General features: G+C 41.3%; 1 protein-coding gene across 2 annotated transcripts in view; it reads left to right on the top strand.

Annotated features, from left to right (window-relative positions):
• The first annotated feature begins 6170 nt into the window (after positions 1–6170).
• The window catches only part of Stag1 (STAG1 cohesin complex component), a 305897-nt gene continuing 293667 nt past the window's right edge, over positions 6171–18400 (top strand). Inside the window, exon 1 of one of the 2 annotated variants that reach the window (XM_075964871.1) lies at positions 6171–6413. The gene's annotated coding sequence lies outside the window, so the exon portion shown is untranslated. The remainder of the gene's footprint in view (positions 6414–18400) is intronic. The other variant, XM_075964872.1, reaches the window with a different exon arrangement.

Raw genomic sequence — 18400 nt, 5'->3', positions numbered from 1 at the left:
AGGCTGGAAAGCTAAGGAATGGGCTGGATCTAGCTGGCGAAGCCACGGCTTTAATCCTACCCATATCGCTCAGTAATTTAAAGGCTCATGTGGTCAGAAAAAGAGAGAGATAAATGGGAAAGAGAGATTCAAAGACAAAAAAAAATCTCTAAATGGTTTACAGTTTGTTAAAAATATATGTAAGCTAAAGGTCAAAGTTCTTAAAGTTAAAAAAAATGAAAGAAAGAGAGTAGTTGGGTGTGGCAGTACACACCTTTAATCCCAACACTTGGGAGGCAGAGGTAAATTGACATCTGAGACTTCAAGGGGAAGAGGTAGATTGACCTCTGTGACTTCAAGGTGTGGTGGCACACACCTTTAATCTGCCTGGGAGGCAGAGACAGACAGATCCCTGAGAGTTTAAGGACAGCCTGGTCTACAGAGTTATTCCAGGACAAAGATAAACAGAGAACACGTCTCAAAAAGTAAAAGTAAAAATAAAAGAAATAGAGGTTAAAACAAAGCCACACAAAAATGGAAAATACACAGAGAATCTTGATACTGTATGCTATTACGTTCTCTTTGAATTGTTTGAATGCTGAGGAAAGAGCAACAACTGCTAAAAGATATTTGTTTATAAATGCTGCTGAACTAATCCAAGATAGATATTTTGAAAATACCTTGACTTTAGAATTTGGATCTAAGGATATGATACCTTGGAAATGAGATTCTTCTTTTGTTTTCACAGAGGATGAGACCCTGTGGATTGCTTCTATCCCAATATGGTGTGATAGACTACCCCCTCCTGAAAGGTCACAGTGAACACCTTCAGAAATTTACTTTACCCAACAGGTTATACCATGAAAGACCTAATTAACAGCGTCCCTATACAGCAGGAAGAAGTTTGGAGAGAAATAACTACGTCCATTTTCCCAGATATTGTTTATAAATGTTCTTTTACATTTAAAGGGGGATATGATAGAGATATGAATAATTTGCATTGGTATGGATTTGACTTTATTGATATAAATTTAAGGTCAATCTTGTTATATGTATATGCATTTCTAATATTGATTAAGGTATTGTGATTGTGTAGTTCACTTAAAAATGTAGTGTATATAGGTTGTTAATGGATAATCATCAATAATAGTCAAGCTTGTAGTCATGTTAGTTAGATTTTATAGATGTGCATAGATATATTTCAGATAGGCATTCTTCATATCTTTCAAAGACTACAGAATATGGCATTTTAAATGTTTTAATAACTTAGGGCTGTTCATGACAGTGAGACATGTCTGCTCCTGGCAGCACCAATCTACTTCAAGATGAAGATGGGCATTGAAGAGGCTCCTTATGGAGTTTGATAGCCATTTGGGCAAGAAACTGCTCTAGCCTGGACTGTTGCATAAACTAGACACAGAGAACCCACAGAGAGAGGACTGCTGAGCTTGCCTAAAGGTGAGATGATCTTTCGGTGTTCCTAATTCATGAAAGAGTCTGTGAGACATTTTTCAAGACACAGCAGATAGTGACTGAACTGCCTTTGAAATTTCCTGCTTCATGGAAATGTCTGCTGGAAACTATGGGCTTGTAGGCCGAAGATGGATGCCCCAACAGTACAGAGGAACTTTGGGTGACTGTCCAGGCAGCGAGATGTCTCTGTAATTTCTAGAGTTTTGTAAGTTGCTTACTTCTCATTTACTTAGGTAATATTATATCGTTCTGGAGTCTTTGATGGAGTTGAAGAATGGTTATAGTTATAGTTTTCCTTAGTTATGATAAACGATAAAATATATATAAATATTGTTACTGTAATTCTTGCTTTATAACTGTTTTGCTATATGCAATTTTATTATGTTAAAATGAAAGCCTTCTTTTTTTGTTTAAACAGAAAAAGGGGAAATGATGGTGAAGGGTCATCTGTCTATTTGTTACTTTCATTGGTTAATAAAGAAACTGCCTTGGCTTTTTGAGAGGGCAGGATTTAGATAGGTGGAGTAGACAGAACAGAATGCTGGGAAGAAGGGAAGTTAGGCAATTGTCATGCCTCTCCTCTCTGGGTCAGACGCGATGGAGCCAGCCGCCAGGTCAGACATGCTGAATCTTTGCTGGTAAGATACCACCTCATGGTGCTACACAGATTATTAGAAATGGGTTAAGCAATATATGAGAGTTAGCCAAGAAGAGGCTAGATATAACGGGCCAGGCAGTGTTTATATGAATACAGTTTGTGTGTTGTTATTTCGGGTGTAAAGCTAACCATGCGGGATCTGGGAAGGACGAAAAGCAGGCCTGCTTGTCTTATCACTACAAACTCACACAAAGCAACATAGGCACATGCTACCAGATACAGCTCACATTCATTAAGTATTTGACTTTGAATATTCAATCTTTTCATATTAAGAAACCTTTACTGTTGCCAAATTTTGCATACATATCCCCCATTCAGTTAACATCCATTATGTGGTCGTGACACACAGTTTAAGATGAGTTCCAGGGAAGAACATATAATAGCAACATATCCTCCTTGCCTGAAAATTGGCTTTTAACTTTGAGTCCACCTATAATTAAACACAAAAGACTTCTTGAACTATTTAAGAGGATGAATAGAAGGTGAAAAAGAAGAATGATGGTAATAATGGAGAATTGTAGTATACTAAGTTCACACCTGGGGGCTTGCACTTGTTTTATATTTGTAAGAAAAACAAAAGAAGCTAAAATTAATATTATTAAACATTGGACCAATGACTATGAGCATAGTTCTTATCTTTCAAAAAAGGATTTGTCTGTATATGTGTGCGTGTATGCACGTGTGTGTTGAGACAGGGTTTTTTTTTTTTTTTTTTTTTTTTGCATAGCCTTGGCTGTCCTGGAGCTTGCTTTGTAGACCAGGCTGGTATGGATCTTTCACTTGTAGAGATCCACCTGCCTCTGCCTCCTGAATGCTGGGATTATTAAAAGTGTGCAACACTTATTTTCTTTAAGACAAAGTCTCATTGTAGCCTTGATTGAACTGGAACTTGTTCTATAGACCAGGCTGGTCTCTACTGTATCAAGAGGTTCACTTACCTCTGCCTCCCCAGTGCTAGAATTATAGCGAACATCCCAAGTCCTTCTCCTTTCCACATGTCTTGAGTAGTTCTGGTTCTCTACGTTTAGGTGATAGAGTTTTTGCCCGTAATTGATTCTAAGGTATTTTGAATTCTTCTTGTTATCAAGGTTGGGTCAGATTTGATCACTTTTGGAAAAAATGTGGCTTGACTCTCAAAAACAAGCAACAGTAAAAATTATGACTTAATCCAATCATGGACAGTAGGTTGGACAGCATGACGTATCGCTGCCACCAGTTGGCAGCAGTGGTGAATTGCAATAGTAGAAAAAAAGGAAAATGATTTATTTTTTTGTAATCTAAATAACAACAAAGGTCTCGAGTGGACAAAGGGAGTGGAGAAAATGACAACTCCCATGATTCCCAAATGCTCGGATTCTAGGGAATAAGAGAGTGGCTGGAGAGATTGCTCTGTGGTTAAGAGCATTGGCTGCTTTTTCAAAGACCCAGGTTCTATTTTCACCATTTATCGTGTGGCTCACAACCATCCATAACTCCAGGGAATCTGATGTTCTCTTCCGGCCTCCTTGGGGACAGGACATACACACACATATACAGGCAAGACAGACAGACAGACAGACAGACAGACACACAATGGGAAGAGGTGGGAGATGAACTGGCCATTGGAGAACAGAAAGCATATTGAATGACAACATGATCAGGCACAGAGGTTTTTTTGGGGGGGGGAACCAAGTAATTATGTATACACAGCAGTTCAATTAAGACGTGTAACAAAAAATAAACAAAATTCAGATTTCTGTGAACTCAAAGTCTGCTACCCAGATCCTTGGAGAGATTATATATATATAATGCTGGTCTAGCACAAGTTCCTGGGTTGATCCCTAACAACAAAGGAAAACTAAACTGCCCCCAAAACAAAAATAAAAATAAATGTTGGTTGGGTGTAATTCTTTGTGAGATCCTGGGTTCAATTTCTAGCATTTGAGAGTAGGGACCTTAAAGATAGAAGAAACAACGCAATAATATAGTATTGCTATATGTGCTGTTTAATCCAGCCACCTTATGAGATACTACGGTTACTTACATTTTACAGCTAAGGAAACCGGCATAGAGATTTGCCCGAAGCTACATAGCTGTTGAGAACAGCACAGGGCCACAGCTCACAGCGCATTCCCTAACCCGCTGACATCAGTGTTATTGAGAAATCAACGACGGATGGAGCTACCTGGAAAGTAGCTGAAAATAAGGAATCCTCGTTAAGGAACAATTGGGAACTAACAGGTAACTTGGGGGACTTTGAAGGAGCAACAATATAGTCAAGAGGAACAGAGAATTGGGGGTTGAACTGTGGGGTAGAAAAAGACCAAAATAAACAAAAAAACCCACAGCTCGCAACTGAATCAGAAGACAGGGAACGATGTAGGTACAGATCTAAGGAAGCAACTTAAAAGGAAAAATGTTTGAAGGGAGGATGGGGTCTGGGGTAAGATATGACCACCTACCTCCCTCACCCCTCTTTGGGCAGACCTCACTGCAACACTCCAAATCCTTCTGCCTCAGCCTCCCAAGGCTGGATTAGAGCCCTTACCGCCACACTCAGCCTGTGATGTGACTGCCTCTTTTCAGATATGGCGCAGGTAAAAGACATTGATAGTGCAGCAACGCGATTTTTTTTTTTTTGGATAATGGAAACTTGAAAAAACAGAAAGGAAGAAGCCAAAGGATAAAGACAATACTGACGATATCCTAGAAAAGGGGCATGGCATTCAGGAAGGACAGGCTTGAGTTAGAGATGGGGAAAAGGCAATGCCTAAATTTGTTGAGATTTTTTTGAGATCATGACTACCAATATATGAAGATATGAAATTATAGGGTCTTTACCAGAATCCCAGATTCAAGCTTTGGCATCTTTATTAACAAGGCAAGCTAGAAACAGGCTCTGCAGAGAATACACTAAGTCAACCAGAGACTATTAAACGAGATGTTTTTCCTAAAATTAATGTATCTGCACAAGGACCTCCAAAAATGTATACCAAAGTTCTTCCAGGGAAGTGCAACGCACCTGGCAACCTTTGGGCTAGATACCAGAGACAGTTGACGTATTTAGCTAGCTAGCTAGCCCTCAACACTAGAAACGAGTTCACTGTTTCTAAGGCAGTATTAAAAACGAAGCTTCCTCCTCCAATGAAGAATTGAGTAATAAGTGGGGCTGATGACCTACTAGAGCAAGAATTCATTTCTGTAGTGCAAAGTTGTAAGCAGGCGGAAGGTCAGGAGCTTTGGTCAAGGATGGGCAGGGCAGGGAAGGGGTCACGATCTCGTGACTATTTCCCTTTCGGCTGGGATTCATTCGCACGTCCATTTGAGCACCACAGAAAATAGTCCCAGGCTGTGGGAGGAGACAAATCCCTAGCAGCGTCTCTACGTTCGTAACGTAGCTCCACCGATCTCACTCACTAGCCTTTGCTGCCGCCTTATGCAAAGGCTGCACCTCGGAGAGAATCTGCTTTACAGAGGCAGGACGACGCCAATCGGCGTGGAGCGGCCAGTGTTTCGTGCAGCTCCGCGCCAGGGGCCGTCCCAGCCTTTTCACCCTCGTTCAGGGGAAGGCACCTCATCAATAATAAAGCGCGAATACAATGCTGGGTCGGAGGCCCCGGCAGAGCGCGGAGGGAGGGAGCGGCGCTCGCTTAGCACAGCACTCCCGGGGAACGGCGGGTGTGGGCGGCGGGCAGCCCGGGGGCGGGAGCGGCCTCGGCGGAGGAGCTGGGGGCGGACTCCTCCCCCGGTCTCCGAGCGGCTCTGAAAATGGCGGGCGGCAACCCAGCGGAGCGGGTCGCGCAGGCGCCGCGGAGCCCGTCCTTCCGCTCGCCTCGGGCGGCCCACGAGCTGTCCACAGCGCCCTCATCCCGAGGTTTGGGCGCCTCGCCATCGGCACAGCCCGGGTCGGGCTTTGAGCGGGGGCGGGGCCGCCACGCAGAGGCCACGTTTCCCGCCCCGCTGGTGCGCGTGCGCGCAGCCCGGAGGCAAAGCCGCGTTAGCGCGCGCCCCCGGCCGAGGGCCCCCCGCCTCGCTCGCGCCTCTACTCCCTCCCCTTTCCGGGCCGCCCCGACCTGTCAGCAAGGCAGTGAGCCCCGCGGCCAGCAGAGGGCGGTCGGGACCCAAGTCTGCAGCGGCGCCATTGGCGTGTGGAAAATGCCACCAGATGGCGGGTTAGGATTGCAGCTCCGTTGAAGGCGCGGCCCCCGCTCCCGAACCCCCGGCGACCACCCCGTAACAACCCCCCCACATCGGGAATAACACACCGGAGACTTTTGGGGGGAAACTAGGTCGACGGCCGACAGCGCCCGGATGGGCAGCTGAGGTGAGCGCAAGCGGCGGCGGCGGCGGCGGGGGGCGGGAAAGAGGGGGAATGCGGCGGCAGCGGCGCGGGGGCTGGAAGCGCCGATCCAAGATGGAGGCCGGGCGAGAGAGCCTGAGAGCGCGAGCGGCGAGCGGGCGGGCGAGCGGGCGGGCCGGCGCGGGCCCCGCGCGGGGGAGGGAGGCCCGTGCGGGCCTGTGCGCCGCGCGGCGACTGCGGGGCGGCCGAGCGCCCGGGACCTACTGTGGGCGCGGCGGGCACTCCGCTCTCTCCACCCCTCCCGCGGGCCGCGAAAACGGTGCCCCCGCCCGTCTGGGCTCGCCGGAGCGGTGGCGCGGAAGCCTTTGTGGCGCGCTCGGGCCCGCCGCCAAGCCCGCCCTCCTCCCCCCCTCCCCGCCCGGGCTCTCGGGACTCGCCCGCGCCGGGGCCAGCCGAAGCGGGCTGGCGCGAACGCCTTCCGCCGCCCTGCGTTTCTGCGGTGTTTCGGCGGCGGCGTCACATGACAACGAGCTCGCCTCCGCCGAGGGTCCTGGGGGTCTCTCAGCTTGACTGCTGGCCCAGGCCTCTGCTGGCTGGGGTGGGGCAGTGGGCCGGCGACCCGAGCGGACGGGGCGTCGCAGCCCGGCTTTCCCGCTATCCGCCGTCGCAGCTCCGGACGGGGGGCCTCCGGGTCAAACGTGTCCAGGCCTGAGCACTGCCCCGTTAGTTTCCCGATCCCCCCGGGAGAGGAGGCCAATAAAAGTTGTTTTTCCTCCTCTCTGGAGGTGGGGGGGGCGGCGGGGTGGAGAGCCGGGAAACCCGAGTGTTTGGAGTTCGACCTGAGCCCCACTTGGAGGGGTCTGAACTGGGTGCCGTAGGGACCACAACCTTTCCTGGCTCTCGGGTTGTCACGTCACCCGCTTCTGCCTACGTTCGAATTGTTACTGATTCTACATTGCAGGCAGTAGGGCCCTGGGAGAGTTAGGTCCTGGGATTGGTTTTGGAGCCAAGTAGACCCCAAACATTGCAGTTTGTGGTAGTGAATTATCCGCTGTTGAATTTGAAGTTGGTGTTGAGATGAGGGGGTATGTGTGTTCTTTCCTGGTTGTGCTTAGAAACGACTCTATTTTCCATCTCAGCAAAAGTCGTGTTTGTCAAAGTACCTCAATCCGCATAAAGTTGTATGGTTTGTAACTTAATGGAGACTGTAACTTTACCTTTAGATTTCTCTGTGTATTTTTTTTAAATAAAAATTGCAAATTGTGATGGTGAAGCTCATGCAAATGTACTTTTATGCAGTGAGAATAAAAACGGTGGTCTCATAATGTATATGAGTCGAGGCTTAAAATTTGGTCAAGAAATACTGAATGAACCAGTAATGTTAATGTTATTTCATTGTTTTTCATTATGGGGAATATAACACATCCCCCCCCCCCAATAAACTTATTAAAAAACCCACAGGTGTTTTGCTAGTTTGTTCTTTGCGTTTTAATATGGTACCTTGGGGTTCTGTCTGGTGGTCTGTGCCTGTAATTCTGGTTACTCTGGAGACAGCAGGGGATCACAAGTTGAATCTAGCATGGACATCTTCTGAGATACTGTCTTAAACAAGTAGAGGTGTAGTGTTGCCTATTTTTTGAAGAGATTAATACAGTTACTGTGGCATGGCCATCCCACCCCCACCCTCCCATAGGATCTTGCTGTGTAGCCCATGCTGGCCATTATTCACTATGCAGTCCTAATTGGCCTTTAATTTAGGGCAGATCTTTCTTCAGTGTGTGGAGCTATGAGATTACAGGTAGGTGCCAGCCAGGCCAGCCAACTACTGAGTGTCTCTTGCTTTTTCAGAAAGGATCTTGGTACATAGCTCAGGATGGCCTTGAGTTTATAGCAAGCAGTTCTTCTGCCTCAGACTTTCAAATGCTGGCATTCCAGCCACACTTAGCTTTGAAAGGCTCTGTTAAAAACTTAAGAAAGCTGTGTTGCAGTTTGAACTGAAGTTTCTTGAGACATCCCCTAGGTTTGTGATCTAGGAATTATTATTATTATTTAACTATTTCAGCCTTTTTTACCATCCTCATTTCTGAAGTTGGGATAATACAGTGGTTCTTTTGCAAACTGAAAAAGCCCGTTTTAGCTAAAACTTAAGCAATTTATGGTTACCTCCTCTTTTCCTTGCTTTATTTCTAGATGGATATATCTTAATAATCTCAGTACTGTAAGAGATTCAATACATCCTTGTTAGCTGTTGATCAGATTCTGTAATCTTTTATATATATGTGTATATTATACACATACATATATAATATATACATATATTCCTACACACACACACACAGTCTTAGTAACAGCAGTTCACAAAATGACTACTACAGGAATCAATCTCTCTGACTTTTGTCTCTAATTTCTGTAGATTTTATGACCTCTTTCAAAAGCCCACCCAGATAATCTTTTATGTGAATTCAGTTAACTATAGGGACATTAATTACATAGACAAAAATATCTTTCCCCTGTAGTATAATCACAGGAGTGCTAGCCTGGTGTATTTACAGGATCTCTCCCACTTTCAAGGAAAAGATAGTGTGATAACTCATTTATTTACTGCTGATGGGGAGAGAAGTATCTTCACATTTTTACTCTTTAGAATCTGAACATAAGAAAAGGACACAACTAAAACAGTAATCTCCCTTTCCTCCCCCTTTCCTCTCTTCCCCCTGCTTTCCCCCCTCCTTTGTCATTTTTATCTTTCTTTGCACTACTAGGTATGAACCCAGCATCTATGTTATATGTTAGAATAACTACATTCTCTGTACTTTTATTTATTTTTGAATAAGACAGGGTGCTAGTGTAACCCAGGTTGGCCTTGAACTCCTGATCCTCCTACCTGTATCACTCAAGTGTTGGGATTATAGCCATTCCCCTACTACCATATTTTTAAAATTTTGTCTGTGCCTGGGTGGGCATGTGTTGCTGAAGTCAGTGGATAACCTATGGGATTTTGGTCGTCTCTCTGCCATGTGGGATCTGGGGACCAAAGTCAGATTTTGAGGGTTGTCAGAAAATTCTTTTATCTGCTGAGTTTTGCTGCCCCTGCCCACCCTCACTCCTTTTGGGGCACAGGGTTTCATTGTGAACCAAAAATAGAAAGAATTTTCATGTATAAACCATAGAGTGAGATGATTCTTAATGTAGTAAGTAGGGTTTTATCTCTTACTACTACTAAGTAAGGGTTGAGTTTTCTGTTATTTGGTAGTTACAGTACAGGATCCCAGTTGAGCTGGATCACCCCTAGGTGCTTCCCTCAAGTTTTCTTTGAATTCTGTAATTTTTTTCCTAACTCTCTCTCCCTCTTTCCGTATGAGTTTGTATGCATGCCAGGTATGTACTTAGAGATCAGATAACATGAGAGTCCATTTACTTCTTCCACCATAGGGTTTCCTGGGATTGAACTCAGATTATCAGGGTTGGTAGCAAGTTCCTTTACCTGCTGAGCCATCTTGGTTGCCCTTGAACTCTTTTCAATATTTCTCCATACCAGTGTTTAAAGAAAATCTCAAATCCCTGCCTCCCTTTTACATTTGATTTTTTTTATTTCAAAAATTTAAGTTTTATATGTGTGTAGGTGTATGTGTTCCACACTATGCACGTGGAAATAAGAGGACAACTTTGGAGATTTAGTTCCTTCTTTCATGTGGGACCTGGGCATTGAATTTAGGTCATCAGGCCTGGTGGTAAGCATCTTTATTTGCTGAGCAATCTTGCTGATCTTTTCCCTCTTTAAATTTTTTTTTTCTGTCTTGAGATGGAGTCATGCTGAGTTTTCCCAGGTTGGCCTGGGACATGGTTATTTAGCCTAGGCTGGGCTAAAAATTTCAATCTGAATCTTTCTGAGTGCTGGTATTACAGACATTTGCCACCATGTAGCTGCTAAGTTGGGTCTTTTATTTTTTTCATTCAATGCTGGGGAAGTCCTGCCTGCTTTATAGAGTACATTCTTTTGTGCTGTGGGTGGAAATGATGAGCCAGTGAGTTGTCCAACTGTTTCTATGGAGTTTTGCTATAATTAAATACATATCGTAATACCTTTTATCTTGCTAGATGCTAGCAGTTAAAAAGCATTTTACATTTTAACTTAGTACAAACATACATGTAATACATATAATCAAAATAGCAGATCCTTCATGAAATAATATTTAACCTTTGTGAAGAACAGTTTATTTCCATTTTTTATTGAGAATGCTAGTTATAACCTAACAAAATGATATGACTCACAGTAGCCTTTGTTGAATTGTAATCAAGAAAGTGCAAAGTACAGCTATAAGAAACCAATTTACTCCATCAAACTGAAAAACATTGAAATTCTGATAATGCCGTATGCCAATGGAAAAACTCTTCTTGGGGACTGGAGAGATGGCTCAGCAATTAAGAGCACTGGTTACTTTTCCAGAGGAGCCAGTTTGGATTCCCAGCACCTATATGGCATCTCAAACCTGTCTGTAACTTCAGTTCTAGGGGATATGCTTCCTTCTTCTGTCTTCTGATGGGCACTGTGTACATGTGAGGTATATATATATATATATATATATATATATATATATATATATATATATATATATATATATATACACACACACAAACAAGCAGACCATCTACAGAAAATTAAGTAAATCTCTTTTAAAAAATTCTTCTTGAGCCAGGGTCTTACTATGTAGCTCAGATGCCTATAAACACTGTATTGAAGCTGACCTAAAAACCCATGATTGCCGCGCCTTAGCCTTCTGTGTGCTGGTGTTATAGGCATTAACACTTTTGGCTGGAGTTTAAATTGCTAATAGTCATTGTGTGAGTTTTTTTTAATTCATTTTTATTTTATGTCATTTGGTGTTTGCCTGCATGTATGTGCAAGGCACTAATTCGTTATTATTATTATTATTTTATTTTTGTTTTTCGAGACAGGGTTTCTCTGTGTAGCTTTGGTTGTCCTGGAACTCATTCTGTAGTCCAGGCTGGCCTTGAACTCACAGAGCTCCATCTGCCTCTGCTCCCCAAGTACTGATTATAGGCATGTGCCACCACTGCCCAGACTAATTCTTTTTTTAAAGAACACTTTCTTGTATGAAATTTTCTTTGTGTAAAGTAATTTATTTGTTTTAAGACAGGCTCTTGTTCTGTAGGTCAGACTGTCCTTTAACTCATTGTATAGCTCAGACTAGTGTCAAACTTGGAATCATCACATCTCAACATTCTGAATACTGGATTATAGAACCACACTTAGTTGTGGAAAGATATTTGGTAGCAAGTTCAAATTCAACTTTAGTGCTGTTCAAATTTTTTTATTTCATTTTTGTGTTAACTTTGTTAAACTGCAGTTTAAAATTTGTTGATTTAATTTGCCATCATAAGCCTGTTTCCTTTGTTTTCCTTCTACCTTCAGTGGATCTGTAGTGTTTTTTCTTTACTTTCTTAAAACATTATAAAATGTTTTTTAAAATTGTTTTTTATTGGTATTCAGCTTATTTTTTGTGAATTCGATACAGACTTATCACCTGGGAAGAAGAAACTTTAGTTGAGGAATTGCCTCTATCTGATGGGACCTGTTGGCATTCTTATAATTGACGTGGGAGTGCCTCCCCCACCATGGGTGGGGCTATCTCTGATCAGGTGGTCCTGGGTTGTATTAGAAAGCAAACCAAACAAGCTAAGGGGAACAAGCATAGCTGTTTTGTTGGATTTCTGCTTCAAGTTCTTGTCTTTCCTTCTGCCTTGCCTTTTCTTTGTAGCTTTGGAGTCTGTTCTTGAACTAGCTCTTGTAGACCAGGCTGTACTTGAACTCACAGAGATCCGCCTGCCTCTGGAGTGCTGGGATTAAAGGAATGCGCTACCACTGACCGGCCCTCTAAGTAGCTTTTAATCACAGCTAGGGCAGTTAATTTCTATTCTTTATCATCCTTCCTTCTTCCTTTATTATTATTATTATTTAAATTGAAAGGGTTTCTCTTTAGCCCTGACTACCCTGGAGCTCACTCTTGTGACCAGGCTGGCCTCAAACTCAGATCTGCTTGCCTCTGCCTTCTGAGTGTGCTGGGAAAAAAGGTGTGAGCTACCACCGTCCAGCTCTTCCCCATTTCTTGTGTGTAGTGTTAGGCCATAGATTTTAGAGATTTCCCTTTTATTAGTTTATTCTTTTCATTTTCTTTTTTGAGATAGACTCTCATTGTGTAGCCTAGATTGGTCTTGAACTCATTGTAATCCTCCTGTTTTAGCCTTTTGAGTATTGGATTATAGACAACAGCCATCCTATCCAGTCTATATTTTCTTGTTTTCCAATAAAAACTATTTAAAGCTATTGATACTCCTCTATGCACTGCTATATTCCATAAATTTGAGTATTGTTCCATTATTCAGTTCAAAATAGTTTACTGATTTGCATTGATTTCTTTTACCTGTGGCTTATCTGAAAGTATATTCAATTTTTAATATTTGGGATTACATTAGATGTCTTATTGTCCCTGATTTTTTTTTTAGCTTGACTTTGAGATCAGAGTTTTTAATATATTTGAATTTTAAGTTTTTGAGTTTGTTAAGACCTTATCTTGGTTAATGTATCTCTCACAGTTGGGAAAAAGCATGCAATTTATGAGTGTTGGATACTTTATTTTAGAAATGATCAAATGGTTCTTTGGTTTTTAGAGGAGGCTGACCTGATTCTCCTCTCTCTGTCTTTCAAGTGCTGTGATTACAAGTGTGTGTAAACAGACATTTCTCTACCCCCTGCCAGTTCCCAAATACCTGGCAACTGATTCCCAAATAATTGACTCAGGGGCTTAATATTACTTATAGATGCTAGGCTTGTTACTAGCTAACTCTTACACTCACATTAACCTGTATTTCTATTTATGCTTTGCCATGTGGCATTACCATTATTAGCATGAGATGTTCATCTCCTGCTCCTGCTGCTGGCTGGCGACTCCCGACTCCGCCCTTCTCATCATCCTTAGTTTGGTTGCCCTACCTATACTTCTTGCCTGGCTACTGGCCAATTAGCATTTTATTAAACCAATTCAAGTGACAAATTGTAACATGAATTCTAATTGGTATTAATAATAAAAACCCAGAGTCAGATACAGGGGTTAATGCTGAAGATCAGAGAAGTAGAGCCACCAGCCATTAGAGAGTTCTTTTACCTCTACCAGTGCTCAGACTGAAGGGGCGATCCTGTCTTTAGGCTGCATCTCCTGACTGCATCTGTCTCCAGGAAACCTCAGACTGCACCACTCTGCTATCTCCTCCCTCTTTATGTTCCTCTCTCCGCCCAGCCATATCACTCCTGTCTCCACCTCCCTAGTGCTGGGATTAAAGACATGAGATCCCTAGTGCTGGAATCACCTTTGTGTGAGCTCTATTTTTCTTTTAGACAGATTCAATCTAGTGTAGCCCAGGGTGGCCTTGAGCTCATACTCATAGAAATTCTTCTGCCTCTGTCTCCCTAGTGCTGGGATTAAAGTGTGTGCCACTACTACCTAGCCTCTAGTGATTTAGCTTTGCACTCTGATCTTCAGGCAAGCTTTATTTGTTAAAACATAAGCAAATACCACCACAGCAAATCTTTACAGGGTACACGAGGGTTATTCCACAGCAGGTATGTACAACCATATCTGGTTTTGATAACATTTTGAAAAAACTTACTTGTCTTTGCTGATTCTTTTTTTTTTCTGGGAGAGGGAAGATTTTTTTTTTTAAAATCAGATTCTGAGAAAAATGTTAAAATATTTGACTGATTATGTAATTTTCTGTTTCTCCAGTTTTATTTTATTCTTTGCCCATCTTGACATTGAAAGTGGAAAATTTTAGCGATAGTAAGGTTGAGGGATGAGGATGTTCATTGAGTATCTGTCTAGCATAGAAGAAGTCCTGAGATTAAGCCTCAGTAGTACGTAAACAGGTGTGGTAGTGCTGTAATCTCAGCACTGGGGAGGTAGAGGGAGGAAGGGTCAGAAAGTTAAGGTCAGTCTGGACTAAGAGGCCTTATTTTTTTAAAAAAAAGTTGATTATGTGCCAATATCTGTCAAAAAGGAATGAAGCATTTGAGATTTTACCTTACAAGACTGTAAATTAGGCTGCTGGTAGAAGCCTAGAGACTTTCTAGTTAGAGATAAAGAATGCATTAATAGTCAGAGAAATCAGTGTTTTCTTTAGATTTCTGAACTCCCAGTTTGCACGTGACAGTAGAGGAGATGCACATTTCAAGAAGGGAAACTGAACCCTGTTTTATTCTAATAATCCAAATTAGAGAGGCAAGTGTTTCTCATGAACTGTTTAAGTGGCTACATTCATAGGTATAACCTTTTTCCACAAATGGGGGTAGGGTGGAGAGGACAACTCTGACTAAACAAAAGAAACCTCATGGTCATAGATGAAGGAAACATTGTAATATGATGTGGCCTTGAAAGCCACTGTTGAAGAATTTCTGGGACTACAGTCACTGTGTCAAATTTAAACTTCATCCCTTTCTTGCTATATACTTGGACAGATTCATTCACTTAGATTTTTAAGGAAAATAGAAACTGCAAAAAAATTCCTGTGAAATAAAAGCAGGTATTCTTGGTGGCACAAGCCTTTAATCCCAGCACTCAGGAGAAGAGGCAGGCGGATCTCTGTGAGTTCGAGGCCAGCCAGGTCTATAGAGTGAGTTCCAGGACTGTCAGGGCTACATTGAGAAACTTTTAACTGGAAAAAACAAAACAAAAACCTCTGTAGTATTCTATGCTCTGGAGTTTAAAAGTCTTTTGACCACCAGACTATACTGTATTGTATGAAGATCCAAAGAACTTAAAAAAGTGAATGAAATGAAACTCTAGATAAAATGGTAAGGTTAGTTTTCTGAAAAAAATCAAATAATTTTAGCTTACCATGTGGAGATGCATCATTAAAACTAATGTGTATGTTGAGAGCCTCTGACATTAATCACAGCTAATCCAGATGATAATTTCCTATCAATTTCTATGTGTTCATTTTGAATTTGTAGTTTTGCAGTTGAGGTATCTCTCTGGTACACTACCTACTGATACTGCTTTTTCATCCAATTTTATTAACTCTGCCATTTTCATTCAAATGCTTAGTTCCTTTGCATTTAATTAATTTTCAAGCTTAATTAGTTTTTCGCTTTACTACTTTCTCATTCAAGATATCGTTTTTTTTCCCCCCACCTAAGAATTATTTTTCACTAAAACCTTTGTTGTTATGGTGGCAGATGTAACACTTTAAAAAAAGTGTGTGTGGGGGTGGACTCAAAAGGACTGTGGTCTTTGCCTGATACGTTTTTATAGTTTAGGACCCCCTGAACTTGTCTTAGATACAGAAACTGATACAGTTAGTATTGGGTGATTGATAGATACGGTGCCCCACTATGGCAACTATTTTAATACCTGTATTTATCCCATGACATGGTACTGTATATGTACACAATATGATTCACTGTAAAAATAAAATAATTACCAAGTAAAAAAAACTAATGTGTATGATCAGAGGATGAACTAATGGAAAGATGAAGGCAATAACTACTGTTTCCTGCTTAAATTAAACATTTTAGAAACTGGAGTTCTTTTTCTTTAGAGAGATACAGCATCAAGGCAAGACATTGACATGTTCCTTGTTGCCTGGGTTTTGAGACTGTCTACTCGTAACTTTGGCTAGCCCAGAACTTCATATGTAGACCAAGCTGGCTTTGAATTTGTGGCAATACTACTGCCTTAGTCTGCCAGATGTTGGGATCACAGAGTGCACTACCATTCCTAGCTACATACTAATGATTATACATTTATATTAAATGGTTGATACTTTTAATTTTTTCAAGATTATTTATGAATATTTGGCTTTGTATGCATAATTCTGTAAAGGAGTGACTCTTTGCCAAAAGTTAAATAAAGTCTGTAAATTTCCTCTAAGATGAAGTTTGTAGATCAAACATGATAGCTGGCTGTTTTTCCCTTCTGTAAAAATGGATACAGAAAACAAATACAGTAACCTTCATTTTAGGTTACTATTTAAGATATTTTTATTTGTTTTTTTTTATTTTTTTATTTTTTTTGGTTTTTCGAGACAGGGTTTCTCTGTGGCTTTGGAGCCTGTCCTGGAACTAGCTCTGTAGACCAGGCTGGTCTTGAACTCACAGAGATCCGCTTGCCTCTGCCTCCCGAGTGCTGGGATTAAAGGCGTATGCCACCACTGCCCGGCTTTAAGATATTTTTATAAAAATAAAAATAAAAACACTATTTTAATAAATATATAGGCAGTTTAGTGTAGAATAGTGCAGAAGCCAAGGTCTGATTTAAAAAGAAAAAACAAAAACTTACTATTTTTTTTTTAATTTGGGCATTGAAGACAGGATCTTTTGCATCAGTGCCCGTCGCTGATCTTCATTCTAGTTTGACAGAAGATTTTTTAACTACATCTCTCTCTACCCCTGGCTAGCCGTATGTCTTTGAGTCATTAATTTGGGCATCAGTTTATTTCTAATTTATTGAATCCCTTAGAAATAATCATAAATTCTAAATTATATAATGGAACTTTTTGGGTGTCTTTAGTTTTCAGAGACCTAATTGTGATATTGTTCTCTACCTTTCCCAACTGTTTATTAGACTAACTTGTGGTCTCACGTAACTGAAAAATTTATAGAAGAAATACAGGTTTTTTTCATTAAAAGATTTAACTGTGTGTGTGCACAGGTGAATGCAGGTGCCCAAGAAGGCGAGATGTCAAAGCCTCTGGAACTGGAGTTAATAGGTGGTTGTGAGCTGCCTGACATAGTACATTGCAAGATAGTGGGTTCATTCCGTAGACCCGAGGACTAAATTACTGACAAACCAAAAAAGACATCTAAAACGCCAAGGGAACTAAAATATAAACCTGTAAGCAGTGACTCGAGGGTCTAGTGTGCCAAGCTAAAGATTTTGAACTTTGTCCTTAAGCCAGTGCTTGCACATGTGAATCACACAAGACCATGAGTTAAATGCTCTGCAGTTCCTCACTTTTCCTTTCCAAAATGAATCATTTGAGGCCTAAACTGTGCCACTTGTTGGAGATGGACCCCAGCCAGATTAATTCTGGTGTACAGTGAGGTACTTGATTGAGACTTGGTTATAGATAATTTATTGAGGAAATGTCAAATACTAGATAAGGTATATTAAAGTGAATGGCAGCGAGTCTGTGGAGGTTTTATTCCTGTTTCACAGGAGCGGTAGATGGGCCAAGTACTTTCCTCAATAGGGGACAGAAAGTTTGCATTCAGCTTTGTTTGTGACTCTGAAGCCTAACTTCTTAAGCATCTAAAACAGCAGCAACAACAACATACTGATGATGCTGATGGACTTGTCTGGGGGGAAACTCAGTTTTTATTTTCACTAGCTTTGAACTGAAATTGAGCATATTCTTTAATTTTTATTAGCAAATCAATTTTATTAACAATATCTGTTATTTTGTCACCAGTAAGAGAGTTTTACATTACATTATAGGCACAATTTTTCTTAATCAGTATTTTACAAGTGGGCTAATTGAGTGTGGTGTCAAATAACTGTAGCCCAGTTGCTTGGAAGGCTGAGTAGAAAGAGCACTTGAAGCCAGGAGTTTGAAATCAATTTTTTGAAACTTTGTCTTGAAAAAAAAACAAACCCATTGTTAGGCCATCTGTTAGATCTACCTATAGATCTTAATGTTCATCATGTCACATAAGTATATTCAGTAGCACAAGTTTGCTTTTGTAATATATTGATAATTATATTTAATTTCTCTTGTGATCATGGTATTACACAAAGACTCGGACAGCTTGGTCTAGACTAGATAGGAAACAAAATAGCTATTCTTTTTTTAATGTTAGATATGGTTATAAATTTTGCTTTCTCTATTGGCTTTATTTAGCTGTTAACTAAAACAGAAACCTAAGTTCTCTATTACTTATAAAGGTTATTAGTATTAAGCACTTGTATTTAAAGTATGTTTTTCTGAGCACTTTATAA

The sequence above is a fragment of the Microtus pennsylvanicus genome, chromosome 3 (assembly GCF_037038515.1).
Source record: "Microtus pennsylvanicus isolate mMicPen1 chromosome 3, mMicPen1.hap1, whole genome shotgun sequence".
Lineage (NCBI taxonomy): Eukaryota > Metazoa > Chordata > Mammalia > Rodentia > Cricetidae > Microtus > Microtus pennsylvanicus.
This window is presented reverse-complemented; position numbering and strand designations above follow the sequence as displayed.